A 17,019-nucleotide genomic window follows, 5' to 3' on the forward strand; every position below is an offset into this window, starting at 1 on the left:
ATGTCTATTATGCAATCTGCCTCTATTCAGGCAACTATCCTAATTGGAAATTACCAATTTATCATTCTCATTGTCCCCCACTCAGGTTCATTTTTCTTCTGAAATTCCCTATTATCATCAGAGGTGCCACAATTTTTCTACTCACTCAATTTTACAACTTTGTTGTCATCTTTAGCTCCTTGTCATCATTTACTCCACATATCCAATTAGTTGTCTAATCTTGTCACTTTTATATCCACAACATGATTGAGGTATACCCTTTATTATCCACTCACACAGACACCATTCTAGTTCAGAATCTGATCATTTGTCACCTGGACTATTGCCTCTCTTGTTCTCCTTGTCTCAAGTTTCTCTCCATTCCAAGCTTTCCTTACAACTGCCAAAATGACATTCCTATTACACAATTTTTACCATCTTAAACCCCGCCACAACTCCATCCCATTTATCTCAAGGAAGAGACAGTCAAGGATTTCATCTGAGTCAGAAACTGGAAGGAGAGAATCATGCATCAGAGCAGCATCCAACAGAGACTACCCCAAGGGAGTGATGGAGTTAGCACTATTTGGTCTGATTGTTAAATTTTCAGTGTATGTATTTACACCCCATAAATCGGCAAATTATAAACCAGGGATTGATGGATTATTTTGTTAGTTATCTAGGCTTAAAGAAATGATGGAGAAAGCATTAATAATGAAAATTATGCTCAAAAATATCTTCTGTGCTCATTTTCCCCGGAGAGCCTATTGTTAAACATTTATCAGCACGATCCCTAGACTATAGCTATTTCACAAGGTTGTTGTAAAGATCATATTAGATAATAAATGTAATGCACTTTTCAAATATAAATTTCTAGTTATCATTTCAATCATTACAATCATTATCATCATTGTAGACTACAACTACCAACCAGTATTCAGTAGAATTGCTGAGACTAATCCAGTAGAGACTACAAAACCAGTGGATATGATAAAACAGTGGGAAATAGACCTGGTAGAAGGAATGTGAAGACATCACTAGATGATTTCAGTGGCCTTATATCATCTGACACATAAGTTTCCCCTCCACAAATGCACTATGGCCACATGTGTTCCCTATATGTGTGCCTCTCCACACATGCTTACTGGTCATACATATTTCCTCATCCATGTGTATCCTATTATATATTTTCTCTATGCTGGTACATCTTCCCATTGATCAGAATATTTACTGAACTGAGTACCCCAGGTAAAGGAGGAAATGTTTTGTTGCTACTTTTCATACTCTACTATTGCTTTGAACTAATTTCTGTCCTCTGGATGGTTGTTAAAGATAAATACATCAGTGGGTGCTTGTGAGCTATGGTTTTAGGAGCTGCATACTCACAGAGAAGTCATTTCCTGGGGGAACTACCCTGAGAGTTTTTGTATGTCACCAGGTACTTTTTATTTTTTTTATTTTTTATTTTTTTTTTCTTTTTCTGGGTATAGCTAGTTCAGTTCATTACTGCTCCATTAGAAATGATTTGGTTGATCTCGTTGCTGAGGATGGCCTGATCCATCAGGACTGGTCATCATCTAGTATTGTTGTTGAAGTATATAATGATCTCCTGGTCCTGCTCATTTCACTTAGCATCAGTTCGTGTAAGTCTCTCCAGGCCTTTCTGAAATCATCCTGTTGGTCATTTCTTACAGAACAGTAATATTCCATAATTTTCATATACCACAATTTATTCAGCCATTCTCCAACTGATGGACATCCATTCAGTTTCCAGTTTCTAGCCACTACAAAAAGGGCTGCCACAAACATTCGTGCACATACAGGTCCCTTTCCCTTCTTTATAATCTCTTTGGGATATAATCCCAGTAGTAACACTGCTGGATCAAAGGGTATGCACAGTTTGATAACTTTTTGAGCATAGTTCCAAACTACTCTCCAAAATGGTTGGATTCGTTCACAACTCCACCAACAATGAATCAATGTCCCAGTTTCCCACATCCCTCCAACAATCATCATTATTTTTCCTGTCATCTTAGCCAATCTGACAGGTGTGTAGTGGTATCTTAGAGTTGTCTTAATTTGCATTTCTCTGATTAATAATGACTTGGAGCATCTTTTCATATGACTAGAAATAGTTTCAATTTCTTCATCTGAGAATTGTCTGTTCATATCCTTTGACCATTTTCAATTGGAGAATGGCTTGATTTTTTATAAATTAGAGTTAATTCTCTATATATTTTGGAAATGAGGCCTTTATCAGAACCTTTGACTGTAAAAATATTTTCCCAGTTTATTGCTTCCCTTCTAATCTTGTCTGCATTAGTTTTGTTTGTACAAAAACTTTTCAGTTTGGTATAATCGAAATTTTCTATTTTGTGATCAGTAATGATCTCTAGTTCTGCTTTGGTCATAAAAACCTTCCCCTTCCACAGGTCTGAGAGGTAAACTATCCTATGTTCCTCTAATTTATTAATAATTTCATTCTTTATGCCTAGGTTATTTTTTTTTTTAAAGAGGACTAAAAGGAAGCTCTCTGATACATTTCATATAGCTATCAAAATGATTTTTCTGACCATGTCACTCCTTTACTCAGTAAACTCCAGGGGTTTCCTATTGACTTTAGGACCAAATATACACTCCTTTGTTTGTAACTTAAGGCCCTTTATAACCTGATTCCAAACTATTTTTCAAGATTTATTATACATTCCCTCCCTCCCCTTCATGCTCTTTCTGGTCCAGCCAAGTTGACCTACTTGATTCTTTGTACAATACTTCCTCTCCTATCTTCACACCTCTGTTATTGGTTGTCTCTAGGCTGCACTCCTTCCATCTTTCTGACCCTTAGAATTCTTAGGTTGTGTTCTTTTTAAAAACCGAGTTAAAGTTCTAGCTTCGACATGAAAATTTCTCTGATTTCCCAACTTCAGCTCCTGGTACCTTTTCCCTCCAAATTACTTTGCATTTTGCATATGTCTCTCTGTATGTTACATAAACACACACACACACACATATATATGTGTGTGTGTGTGCATATATAGACATATGTGTGCATATCTATAGATACATATATACATATGTGGACACAAAATGGTTATTTTGTATATATATGCATTGTATATAAATGTAGTGCATTTTTATATACTGACATTTGCATCATAAAGCAATTATATATGAAATATATTGATTAAAATAGAAATTCTTTGAGGACAGGGGAAGTTTCATTTCTGTGTTTGTATTTTCAGCAGCTAGCATCTGGAATATAATAAATGTTTGTTGATTGAATTGAAATTGAACTCTGAGTGATTGTGCTGATCAATTCTGGTTCCAGAGAACAAATAATGAAATATAACTCAGCAGAAAATGTTGCATACACTCTAAGCTAACAATCAATGACTGTTATCTTCACATAACTATTTTTCAGTGCTGAATCTACAGCAGTTTATATTCTGAAATGATTTCATAATATAAAAGCTAAAATGATGAATAAAAATTTAAATATAAAAAGGATTATTTAAAATTTTTATCCATCAAAAATTAATGGGTTGGAGCTAGGGAACGCATAAATACCCACTAGAAAGATATAGTCTTGTCAGGTGATTGACCTTACTAGGTTGGTGGAAATTAGATGAAAAAGAAGAAGCACTTCAAGATTCTTCTCATTCTCCCCCACCTGCTTCAAAAGATATACATCTTTACTTTTACTTTTTCTTCCCTCTTTTCCAGTCAATAACACAACCATACTTGAGTAGCTCTGACTGATCACTGGTTACTTTTGAGTCTCCTCATCAGCATGAGAGTATGAAAAAAACTGAAATGGGAGGCTTCTGCCCTTTACCAGTGGGTGACCACGAGCAAGTCACTTCATTCCCTGGACCTCTATTTGCTCATCTGTAAAATAAAGAGTATTGACTACAAAGCTTCTAAGATCCCTTCTAACATTTTATGATTATATTTGTTCTAACAGTGTTAATGTGGGAAAGCCTGAGGAAGTTGTAAACTTCCTATATATAAGCCAATGAAGCCATTTAAAAGAGAAAATTGTTGCCCGTGATCAAAATCTAGTTATAAAACAGATAGGAACCTTTCCCTTTATTGGATATAGCTACCAGACAATAGTTTCAGAAAACAGGAGGGATAGGGAAAGTAATAGGGTTTCAAGAAACAAAAGGACTTGCACAGATGTTTACCATGGAAACACAAAACTCATTTCCCTAATAGAAGTAAGATCCAGGTCAAGAAGCAATTCAGAGGCATCTACATGTTATCATTTATGAAAGAGATTCAAGAGTAAGAAATATAATGTTTTAAGGCTTCCAAGACACTTTAATTAATGTATTCCACTTTTATTAGTGGGTTTGATGCTGAAGAATGCAAGTGGTAGGCAATTCTTCTAAGGTATTTTGGTGTTTAAAATGGGTTGTTAGTATAATGTCATCTCTAGAGAAAAGCTTTTTACAGAAAAATAGCCCAACAGTTTAGTATTTTCCATAAAGTGAGACAACAGATATGGATAATCCAAAGAAGGTTTTCAGCAGGATAGATGGATCTTTTATGAAGAATTTATGAGAAAACTTGGACAAAAATCAATATAGGATTAGAAGGAATGGGGCAATTGTGATCTATACCAGTGGGGAAAGTACCCAAAATGCCCAGCAAGATGATGGAACTCTAAGCATAAACCCTAACCTCTGCTACCTCACTACAACAAGAAACCTTCTAGATACATAATAATTAAAAAGTTAGCAAAATGTACTTCCACATAATGTAACAATTCTGGAAAAAATGGTGTATTGAACAAAATTCTCGCTTCCCTACTCCCCCTAACATTGTCCAGTTTACTCAACCAACTGGACTGCCTCCATTTTAAATTTTGTGATAACTTCTACTTTCCTTTTCAATCACACCCTAATCTTATTCTCAACACATCCAAAATTGAATTCATTATCTTACTCCTAAACATTTTCCTCTTCCAGACTTCCTTAATATTGTCAAGGGCTACAAAATCTTCCTAGGCCCTCAGGCTCTAAAGCTTAGTGTTATCCTCAGCCCCTCACTTTAACTCACTCTCATATTTAATATTGACAAGTTTTGTCATTTCCACTTTCAATCAACCAATCAATCAGCATTTATCAAGCATCTACTATGTTCCAGGCATTGTGTCCTTTTCTCTCCATTCATATAACCACCACTCTAATAGAGACCTTTGTCATCTCATGGGGGATATTCATGGGGGTGAGGTAAGTAGAATGAGGAAGTGGCTATTACAATAGCTTTCTAACGGTCCTTAAGTCATTCCCCCCTATTCTAGTATATTCTTCCCTCAGCTGACAAAGTGATTTCCCTAAAGTACATGTCTGCTAGTGTCAATCCCCTGTTTAGTGAATCTTAGGAGCTGCCAACTGCATCTAGAATCAAATACCAAAATTGTCTGTTTAGATATTAAAGCCCTTCCCTTCCTATATTTCCAACTGTCTTATATTTTACTCTCCATTATGTACTCTGTCATCTACTCTATGATCTAGTGACTTTGGTCTTCTTGTTGTTCCTATACTACCTTCCCTTCTGCTTCCTTGCTGTGCACTATATTCCACCCCTCTTTTTTATTAGCTGTTCCCCATGCCTAGAAAGCTCTCCCTCTTCATTTTACTTCTTGACTGCCCTTGATTGTTTCCTTCAAGACAGTCCAAATGTCACCATCTTCAGATGCCTTTCTCAGTTCCCTCCAGTATTAATATGTAATGGGCTGAGGTTTGAGTTGATGCACTGAAGTCCCAAGTACGTGAGGCTAAATAGCAATTGGGCTATACTCTATTAATATACATGATTGGATAAAGAATGGTCCCTGCCCACTCTCCGTGCAAGTCCTGATGTGTTGTATAGGAAATGACGATTTTGGTGGGTGGAGGCAGAGAGAGAGACAGGAAGAGAAGCTGGGGGAGATTGGGCCTGGGTTCGAGACTCAGAGCTGCTCGTTGTGTGGCTGCTGGTCGAGCTAGCTTCTTGACTCAGCTGCATACATTGCCATCGCCGATTCTCTTCCACCTCCGATCCTTCTTCACTGAGAATAAAGACTGACGATCTTCCCCTAACCTGAATTCCTGACTCCTGCTGATTTAAAAATACACGATCTTCACATTAATATCTTCTTTAAAATTATTCCCCGTCCCCTCCAAAATACTCTCTCTCTCTCTCTTTCTCTCCCTTCCTCTTCCACTCCCCACATATCCCTTATATCCAGGGAGTATTCTGGTAAATATTTAACTATCAGCTTTATCCCTTTTCATTAATTATCTACATTAATAAGTTCCCCAAAATAGCACGAAGAAATGACAACTTTACTTGTAGTAACATTGTCCTCGTTGTTTGATTATTTTATTTTGACTGAGGGTACCCGAAGCAAAAATTTCCACCTTTCCCCCCACACAAAAGAAGGTAATGAGGAGTCAGGCATAAGGTGGGAAGGGGGAGGGTTGGAAATGAAAGGAAGGGAAGCATTAAGGATCAAAAGGGAAGGTCCCAACCAGGTTTAATCTCTGGATCTCTTGTTATGTCATTAAATTCCTCCTTAATTCAATCAACTCACAGCTCTATCTGCTATTTGCTTTCTTTTGGTTCTGTTTTCTTCATTTCTATCACCATGCAAATCTTGCCTTGTTTTCCCTGAGTTACTTGAAATCAGCATTCTTTATTCCATTATAGTCTCATATAATAAGAGCTAACATTTATATAGTGCTTTGGGGCTTGTCAAGCATTTTATATTGTCTCATTTAATCTGTAGTTTGTTCAGTCATTCCCCAATTTAGAATCAAATGTTCTTTTTTCCTGACTTTCTCTTATTGTAATTAATGCTGTTGAGTATTCTTTTACATAGTTTTTTTTTTTTTTTTTTTTTTTTTTTCCCTTACCACTATTTACCTCCTAAGAATATGCTGCAGATAGGAGGTTAAGTTACCTGGGATAAGAGGGATTACTAGACTTTCCTATGAATTCTCACCTTTAATTGAATGATTAGATGTTAAGCATCACTGCAACCCCACTAAAAGTAAAAGTGAAATCTAAAAGCAAAAACCACTTATCCAAGTAATAATTTCATTTGGCCAGAGTCTGGAATAGTGGATAGAGGAACTGAAATAAAACTGCTTCTAATGTTTCTTGTAGAGTGGTAATGAATCTTCAGATTCCTACAACTATTTTCTTCCACCCCGCATAGGGCAGAAAGGAAATGCAATTTGGAATTCAGCTCATCTGCAATTCATGTAGGCAATCTCATTTACTTTTTAAAAATACAAATTTTTTATTTTATAATAACTTTATATTTTTCAAAATACACACAAAGATAGTTTTCAGCCTTAACCTTTGAAAAACCTTGTATTACCAATTTTTCTCCTTTCCCTTCTCCCCCAGAAAACAAATAATCCAATATAAGGTAAATTTACTATTCTTCTAAGCATATTTCCACATTTATCATGCTAGGCAGTCCCATTTATGATGTATAATATGCAAAGCCCCATTTTAAAAATATATCTTAGAGGGCATTGGGTAGGTGGAATGCAATTGCCCAAATTCATGACTAGTCATTTGGGCTGCTGTCATTTTATCCACATTCAATAACCGTGGATGGTAGCTATTCCATCAGTGTCCTCAGAGATAGTCGCTGCTTTTAGTGGCCATGTGATTCTATAGGCTTCCCCAAGAGAACTGAAATATATATGTGTCTAACAGGCTTCTCTCTGTCCAGCATCTCAGACTTCATTCTTTCCTGTGCTTTCATTTTAAAAGCTAAGTCCAAGACTGTAACTAACATATATGAGTATAAATCAATCGCTCTCCAAATGGTGTTAAAGTAACAAGCTAAGTGCCTTGGTTTAGGCAATTTCATACCTTGAAGAATTAATCTTGTCAGAGACATGAAAAAGAATTCAAGAGGAGCTTATCAGGTTCCTCTTGGGCTTACCTGCTTTAGTAATCTAATTGGAATAATACTAATCTGCAGAGAAATTTTAATAATATATTTTTATTATATTGGTATTGTCCAGTCATAAATAATGACTAACTTCCCAATGATTTGTTTTTCTTTACTTCTATGAAATGGGATAGCTAGGTAGGGCAGTGGATAGAGTATCAGGTCTGAATTCACAAAGAATCATCTTCCTGAGTCCAAATATGATCTCAGATCCTGTGCAAGTCACTTAATCCAGTTTCCCTCAGTTTTCTTATCTGTAAAACAAACTGGATAAGGAAATGGCAAACCACTACAGCAAAAAATCAAATCCAAATGAGGTCACAAAAAAAAGACAAGAGTGAAATTGATTAGATCGAATTTCTATGAAAATTGTTGCTCTCAACTATCCTATGGCACAACTTGCTTGATAGTGTCATGAATAAATAGCTAGGGCCCAGAGACACTGGAAATCTTAATTTACATAGTTTTCAGACAAAACATAAGTAGTGGGAACTGTAGGGAAATTGGGTTAGGAAGCATGAACCAGTGGGAAAAAGAGGATTTCTAAAAATTAACCAGAAAGGCCTACTCAAGATCAGAAAAGTAGAATTATAACTATGTTGAATCAACAAACTTGCTGGAGAGTTTCAGTAGCTACTTCTAACTAACACTAGATTCAGTTTAAGCCTTAGGCATATCAGAATTGTTTAGCAGGAAACAATTTTAGAAGAGAAGGACCATAGTATACTCTGGTCATTCAGTACTACAAAACAGTAATCATAAAAAAAATTATGTGACACAGGTTTAAAAATAGAAAAGTTGATCAATGGAATATTGATTAGATGCACTAAACTCCAAAGATGCAAAAAGTTAATGAACCCAGAACTATATTGTTTGATAAATCCCAACTATTGGAATAAAATTCACTATTCAACCAAAAAATATATATCTGGAAAATTGAAAAGCAGACCAGCAGAAATACATTTTAAACTAATACTCATACAATATATCACAGTAAGTTCTAAATGGACACTGGATTTATACATTAAAAAGTTAATAATCACAAACAAATTAGAGGAATAGGAAGAGATACCTTTCATACTATGGATAAAGGAATAGTTTTTGGCCATACAGGGGATAAAAAGGACAATTTTTATATAAAATTGAATGTTTTATAGCATAAATAAGTCAGTGTAGCTAAAATTATAAGGGAAATGACTGAGAGAAAATCCTTTTGACAAACTTTTCTGATGAAAGTCATAGACAGACAGACATATAGAGAGATAGATATCCATTTGTTTATGTATATACAATGTAATTCCACATGTACGCATGTATATATATTCAAACATAAGACCAAGAACCATTCCCTAGCAGAAAAATGCTAAAAGGATATAAATAAATGATTATTTTTAAAAATCAAGTGACCAGTAACCATTATAAAATGCTCTGAATTGCTAATAAGACAAATTAAAACTAAAACAACTCTGTGGTACATTCTCACAGCCATCAAACTGACAGAGATCATTGTGGCAGGAGCAACCCCTGCCAACATTCAAGTTAGGTTAGTTTTTCCTTAAAAAGAGTGGCTCAGAAGATTAAAACTTCAGGCTATTAACATCACTTTCCAGGACAAAGTAGCCACAAAGAATTCCAGGTACTTGCTGTGATGCTTAGCTAGCTCATCAAGATGAACAACTTAGGCAAGATGAGATACATTTAACTAAAACAATTTGAGATTCTTCAGTGCCTATCCTTGTTGAATATCCTTTTCTTGATCTGGCTAATTAACTCTTCTTGTTGTTGTTATTGTTAACTGTTGAATGATCTACTTCTAATTCATTTTATTCTAAACTAAACAACTAAGGGACTGACCTGAATTATCCCTAGCTCAGAATTTTGATGAAAGCAGAAAATTACAAGTATAGGAGAGACTGTAAGAGGAAACAAATCATACATTGCTAGTTTAGCTGTGAATTGGCCCAGACATCTGAAAAACAATTTAAAAGTCACTTGGCTATGCACATCTTTTATCCCTATGATATCATTATGAAGTATATAAAATATATATACCTTAAATAGAAGAACAAAAGAAAAGACTTGTTTGTTCAAAAATACTTATAGCAGTCCTTTCTGTTGTTCCAAGGAAGTGGAAACAAGGAAGAGTATCAACCAATTCAGGAATAGATGAACAAATTAAACTATATGAATGTAATGTGCCATAGGAAATGAGGAAAAGGATGGATTCAAAGTAACTTGGAAAAACTTATATGACCTGACACAGTGAAGAATTAAGAAAAAAATTATAAAATAATGACATTGTAAGAGAAAGTAATTTTTAAAAACTTAGGGAATATGCAAGATCAACTACCACTCTGAAAAGCCAATGATGAATCAAATCTCCTACTTCTTGACAGAGAGGAAATGAATTGAAGTGGCAGGAAGAGACATACATTTTCTGATGGAAAAGATAGTTATGTTTTATTTGATATGTTCTTTGTACTTTTTTGAAAGAAAAGTGATGGAGAAAAGGAAAAGTAATAGTAATTCAAAACATAAAAGAAAATGAAAGAAGAGTGTTACTATACTATTTACAAAAGATACTGAAAGGATCAGATGAAAGAACAAAAACAAACATGGATAAGCAAAATAAAATTAAAATTAATATTATTAAATCCATTATATATATTTAAAAATGAGTTTTCCATATTGAGATTCAGAGTTTCATATGCAATTTTCTTTATTTTTATTTAGATATTGAAATCACCATGTTTATTCATGTCTATCAAGTTCATAATAAAACTTGGAAAAATTAAAAATTTGAAAATTAAAAAGAAATTAAGATCAATAGAAATATGTTTTGGATGACTACACATGTATAACATATCAAATTACTTACTTTTTCAATGGTGGGAAGAGGAGAGGAAGAAAGGGAGAAAATTTGGAACTCAAAATTTAAAAAAAAATGTTAAAAATTGTTTTTGTATGTATTTGGAGAAAATAAAATATTAAATCATAAAAAATGATTAATATAAAGACAAAAATTCCCCCAAGTTGTGTAATGAAATATAATTTTTACCTCTTTATAGAGAGGTAATGGTGCAGAACGAGATGCACATTTCCTGAATAACTAGTGTGTGGTGATGGTGGTAGGTTTGTTTGTTTTTGCTTGACTATGCATAGTTGTTACACAGGAAGGCTTTTTCCTTTGGAAGAGGAGAGTGTCTTAGAACTCATACTCTTTAATCCAAATCCATGCGTCATAAAGAAATACTCTCTTCCTCATCCCTTTTTGGGAAACAGAGCTAAGTGACTTGCCCAGGGTCATCTAGCTAGTAGGAATTTAAAGCCAAATTTGAACTCAGATCCTCCTGATTCCAGAACCATTGCTTTATTTATCATGCTACCTCACTATTACTGTTTATTAGAAATATTCTAATAAAAGGATCCCAGTGCTAAATAGAGTGCTCACAGTTCCTATGAATTTACACAACCCAATATTAAAGTTTATTTTAATAATAGATCATTTTTACAGATGAGATCTAAGGCTGAGATGTCCAATGATTTGTCTATGGTCACGTAACTAGTAATTTAAGGCAAGAAGTTAATTCAAGTCTTCTTCCAGGACTCTTCATCCTATTCCATATTTAGGGTTCCATAAACCAGATTAAACTGCCTTTTATAAAATGGAATCACTGCCCTTACTATATAGCAGTCTTCCTCTCCTGTTCCTTCCTGGTTCTGACATTTTTAGACTTTAAAATCATGGTCCTATTGCTCTCGTTTTAGCACCTGGAGTCTCCTCACTCTAGAACATCCTACCATCTTTGTGGCATACTAACCCTGAAATATCCTTCTACTAGACTCCTCATTGATGAATAGACCTACATGCTATAAATTGGCATTCTTTAAGATATGAACTATGTATACATTTTACCCCACTTCAGTAGAATAATGAAGGCAAAAAAAAACAAAACAAAAACAAAACTCATTTTGAGATGGAACCTCCATTTTATGAAGGAGTCAAGCTACCCTGCATTTGTTCCCCTCCTGGCCATGTTCCACTTTCTAGATTTCAAATTCAGACTTCTTTCATTCTTCCCTGTTCCCCCTCCACTCCTAGCTCTCTTTTCTAAGATTCTTATTAGAGTATAAATTTCTTAAGCCCAGGATCTATCTTTCTTTTGTTTATATTTGTATCCCCAGTGATTAGCACAGTGCCTTAGCACATATTAAGTAACAATAAATGCTTGTTTCCTTCCTTTCTTCTTGTGAGGACTACATATGATCATACCTCTAGAACTGAAAGGACCTTAGAGATTGTCTAGTTCATTTCTCTCATTTTGCAAATCAGGAAATTGAGGCTCAAAGAAGTTAAATGGAATCAAAGTCATGCAGGTATTAAATTCCAAAAGTAGGATTTGAATACAGTATCCTGACTCAAAAATCATTGCTATTTTTACACTGTTTACTAGCTATTTACTATTTGTGATGGACTTTTGTGTAACTAGAATTTCAAGAGCAAAAGCCAAGTCTGAGTAATATAAATATAAATTTAACATAAATATAAGCTTGAATACCCCTTCCCCATTAAAGAACAATGGGCAGGAAAGTAATTTGAATAAATATATCTGAAATATCTATTAACACTCCAACAAGCTGCAATTAAGCCATCTATGAGGACATGCATAATCTACATGGGCCACACAGAATTACAAAGAAAACCAAAAATAGGTAACAATAAAGATATACATTTTACATTCAAGTTCATCAACCCCTTTGGGATTCGATGGACCTCAGGTTAAAACGCTTGAATTAAATGATCTTTAAACCTCTTCTATCCCTAAACTCTGATCTAGAGAAACCTGTCTACCCAAAAGATCTTCCTAGCATAGAGATCCTTAACCTAACATTCTTGAACTTGTGTGTGTGTGTTTTTTTATAGATTTTAAGACTTTATTTCAATAATTAGTTTATTTTGTAATTCTGTGTATTTTATTTTAAATGTTTAAAAATAATATTCTGAAATGCAAATTAAGACAACTCTGAGATTCCACTACACACCTCTCAGATTGGCTAAGATGACAGGAAAAGATAATGAAAAATGTTGGAGGGGATGTGGGAAAACTGGGACACTGATAACATTGTTGGTAGAATTGTGAATACAGCCAGTCACTCTGGAGAGCAATTTGGAACAATGCTCAAAAATTTATCAAACAGTGCATACATACCCTTTGATCCAGCAGTGTTACTACTGGGCTTATATCCCAAAGAGATCTTAAAGGAGGGAAAAGGACCTACATGTGCAAAAATGTTTGTGGCAGCTTTTTTTTTGTAGTTGCAAGAAACTGGAAAGTGAGTGGATGCCCATCAATTGGAGAATGGCTGAATAAATTATGGTATATGAATGTTATAGAATATTATTGTTCTGTAAGAAACAACCAGCAGGATGATTTCAGAGAGACCTGGAAAGATTTACATGAACAGATGCTGAGTGAAATGAGTAGAACCAGGAGATCATTGTACTTGGCAACAGCAAGTTATATGATGATCACTTCTAATGGATGTGGCTCTTTCCAACAATTAGATGATTGAGGCCAGTTCCAATGATCTTGTGATGAAGAGTACCATCTACACCCAGAGAGAGGATTGTGGGAACTGAGGGTGGACCACAACATAGCATTTTCACTCTTTCTGTTGTTGCATTTTGTTTTCTTTCTCAGTTTTTTTTTTCTTTTTGATCCGATTTTCCTTGTGCAGCAAGATAACTGTATAAATATGCGTACATATATTGTATTTAACATATATTTTAACATATTTAACATGTAGTAGATTACCTGCCATCTAGGAAAGGGTATGAGGAGAGGGGAAAATTTTGGAACACAAAGTTTTGCAAGAATCAACATTGAGAAATTACTCATGCATATGTCTTATAAATAAAAAGCTTTAATAAAAATAAGAAGAAAAGAAAAAAAATTTTGTGGGATAATCAACTATGAAAGGCTTGTTTTTTCTCGGAGGTTCAGTGAGCCAAAGCAATTCCAATATACCCTGGACAGAAAATGCCATCTGCATACAGAAAAAGATCTAAGGATCCTGAATCTAAATCAACACAAGCTATGTTCTCTACTTTTTTGCGTTTCTTTTTTTTCTCTCCCATGGTTTTTCCCTTTTCTTCCAATTTTTCTCTCCCAACATGATTCATAAAGCAATGTGTATTAAAAATAAATAAACTTACTACAATAGACAAAAAATAATAATAATACTCTGAGAAGTAATCCATAGGCTTCATCAGATTTCCAGAGGAAGTCCAGGATACCCAAAAAAGGATGAGAACATCTGCCCCACTATTAGCCTCCTGTGCAGAAAACACAAGAGAAGGAAGTGGAAAAGCTACATTAATAGAGCTTTATAGACTCCTTTTTAGTTTGTTAATATCATTTCATACACTTCTTGTCAAGTGTATGACTTGACAAGTATTTCTTACCACACATTAGTACTCCATCACAATCATATATCACAACTTATTTAGTCATTTCCCAGTTGAGAGATATAGCCCATTAGTTTCTAATTCTTTGTCACCACAAAAAAATCTATTTCACATATATATATATATATATATATATATATATATATATATATACATATATATGTATATATATATATATATATATATCCTTTTTTTTATTGGATCTTTTTAATATACAGACATAGTAGTGGTTTCATTGGGTAAAAAAAGGGATTCCCCATTTTACTATCATTTGGGCTTATTTTCAAATTGTTCTCCAGAACAGTTTGGCCAATTTACACTCAACCAACAGTTCATTAGTATACCTATTTTTTCCTTCATTCTAACAGGTGTGAAGCGGTATCTCAGAATCGTTTTAATTTGTTTTTCTCTAATCAATATTTATTCCAAGCACTTTTTCATATAATTATAAATAGCCCTGATTTCTTTTTCCAAGAACTGCCTTTGATCATTTCCTGGTTGGGGAATGACTCTCATTTTTTGTAAATTTGACTCGGTTCTATAATCAGTATTTATTTGAGAAATAAAAGCTTTATCAGGGAAATTTCCTGTAAATTTTTTTTGATATTACTTCATTATCTATGGTACCTTATAACCTTTTTCCTGATTATCTCTTTTAATTAGGCCTATTTTTGTTTTCACTTTGAATGAAATTATGATTGTTATCCCTTCCTTTTTTTACTTCAACTGAAGCATATTAGATTCTCCACTGGTTCTTTATTTTAATTCTGTGTGTCTTTCTATTTCAAGTATGTCTCTTCGAAACAATATATTATTGGATTCTGCTTTCTATTTATTCTCTTAACTGTTTCTGTTTTGTGGGTGAGCTCATCTTATTCATATTCATAGTTATGATTATTAACTGTGCATTAATCTCCATCTCATTATCTTATCTTACTCCTCCCAAAACTTTTTCTTTGTCTCTTTTTCACTGTCTCTGTTTCTCTCTTCTCCTCTTCATCCCCCTCATTCTCCTCCTCCAAAGTTTATTTTGCCTCTAATCACGGCCTCCCTTAATCCACCCTTCTTTTTACCATCTCCTCATTTCCTTTTATCCCTTTCCTCCTTTATTTTCCTATTAGGTAAGATGCATTTTCATACACAAGTGAGTGTATATATATATATATATATATATTTTTTTTTTCCCCTCTAAACCAATTCTGATGAGAATGAAATCAAGCATTTTGCCCCTACATTTGCCCCACATTTTAAAAGGTCTTCCTTATGTATTTTATCTTTGTGTGAAAATTTTCTCTGTTCTACCTCTCCCTTCCCCTTTCTCCCAGTGTACTCTTCTTCCTCCCCTCTTCATATTTTTGAGATCATTTCAAAATAATTAACTCACACCCATAATGTCTGTCTATATAAACTCATTTTAACTACCCTAATAAAATTATTAGGAGTAATCATTTTCCCATATTAAAAAATGTAAACATTTTAACTTTATTGAGTCATGCTTATCTTTTTATGCTTCTCTTAAGTCTCGTATTTGAAAGGCTTTTCATCTAGTCTTTTCATCAGGAATGCATGGAATTCTTCTATTTCATTAAATATCCATTTTTTTTCAGCTGAAAGATTATACTTAGTTTTGCTGAACAGATTATTCTTGGTTGTAATCTTAGCTCCTTTACCTTCTAGAATATTATATCTACAATCCATAAGCTCCTTTAATGTGGAAGCTGCTAAAACTTGTGTTATCCTAACTGAGGCCCTGAAATATTTGAATTGTTTCTTTCTGTTGTCTGAAGTATTTTTTCTTTGGCCTGAGAAACCTGGAATTTGATTATAATATTTCTGGAAGTTTTCATTTTGGAATTTCTTTCAGGATGTGATCAATGGATTCTTTCAATTTCTATTTTACCTTCTAGCTCTAAGATATCAGGGTGGTTTTTCTTGATAATTTCTTAAAATATGATGCACCCTCTTTACCCCAGGAGCAGAGTTCAACCATAAAATTTTTAAAAAGGAGGAAATACAAAAAGAAAAGGAAAGAAAATGAGTAGGAAACAGAAAAGAACCTTGACCATAGAACTTACAATAGTGACAGAGAAGACCAAAACACTAAGTCAGATGAGGACAAATTGCCCACAGAGAAAATCTCAAAAAGTGATATGAATTGGTCTCAGAAAAGGCTTTAAAAAGTAGATAAGAGAAGTAGAAGAAAAAATCGTTAAAAATAAAATTGACCAAATGCAAAAAAATAAAAATCCACTGGAAAAAAAACACTTTCAAAATTAGAATTCACCAAGTGGAAAAGGAGATCCAAAGGTAACTAAAGAAAAACGTACATTAAAAACTAGAAGGGCAAATGGAAGCTAATGACTCTATAAGACAACAAGAACGAGCCAATCAAACTAAAAAGAATGAAAATGGAAGAAAATATGAAATATCTCATTGGAAAAACAGCTGACCTAGAAAATAGATCCAGAAGAGACAGTTTCAAAATTATTGGTCTACTTGAAGACTATGATCAAAAAAAGAGCCTGGATAGCATTCTTAAAGAGATCATCAAGGAAAACTGCCTCAATATACTAGAAATAGAGGGGGAAATACCAATTGAAAGAATCCA

Source organism: Sarcophilus harrisii, chromosome 2, assembly GCF_902635505.1.
Source record: "Sarcophilus harrisii chromosome 2, mSarHar1.11, whole genome shotgun sequence".
Classification (NCBI taxonomy): Eukaryota; Metazoa; Chordata; class Mammalia; order Dasyuromorphia; family Dasyuridae; genus Sarcophilus; species Sarcophilus harrisii.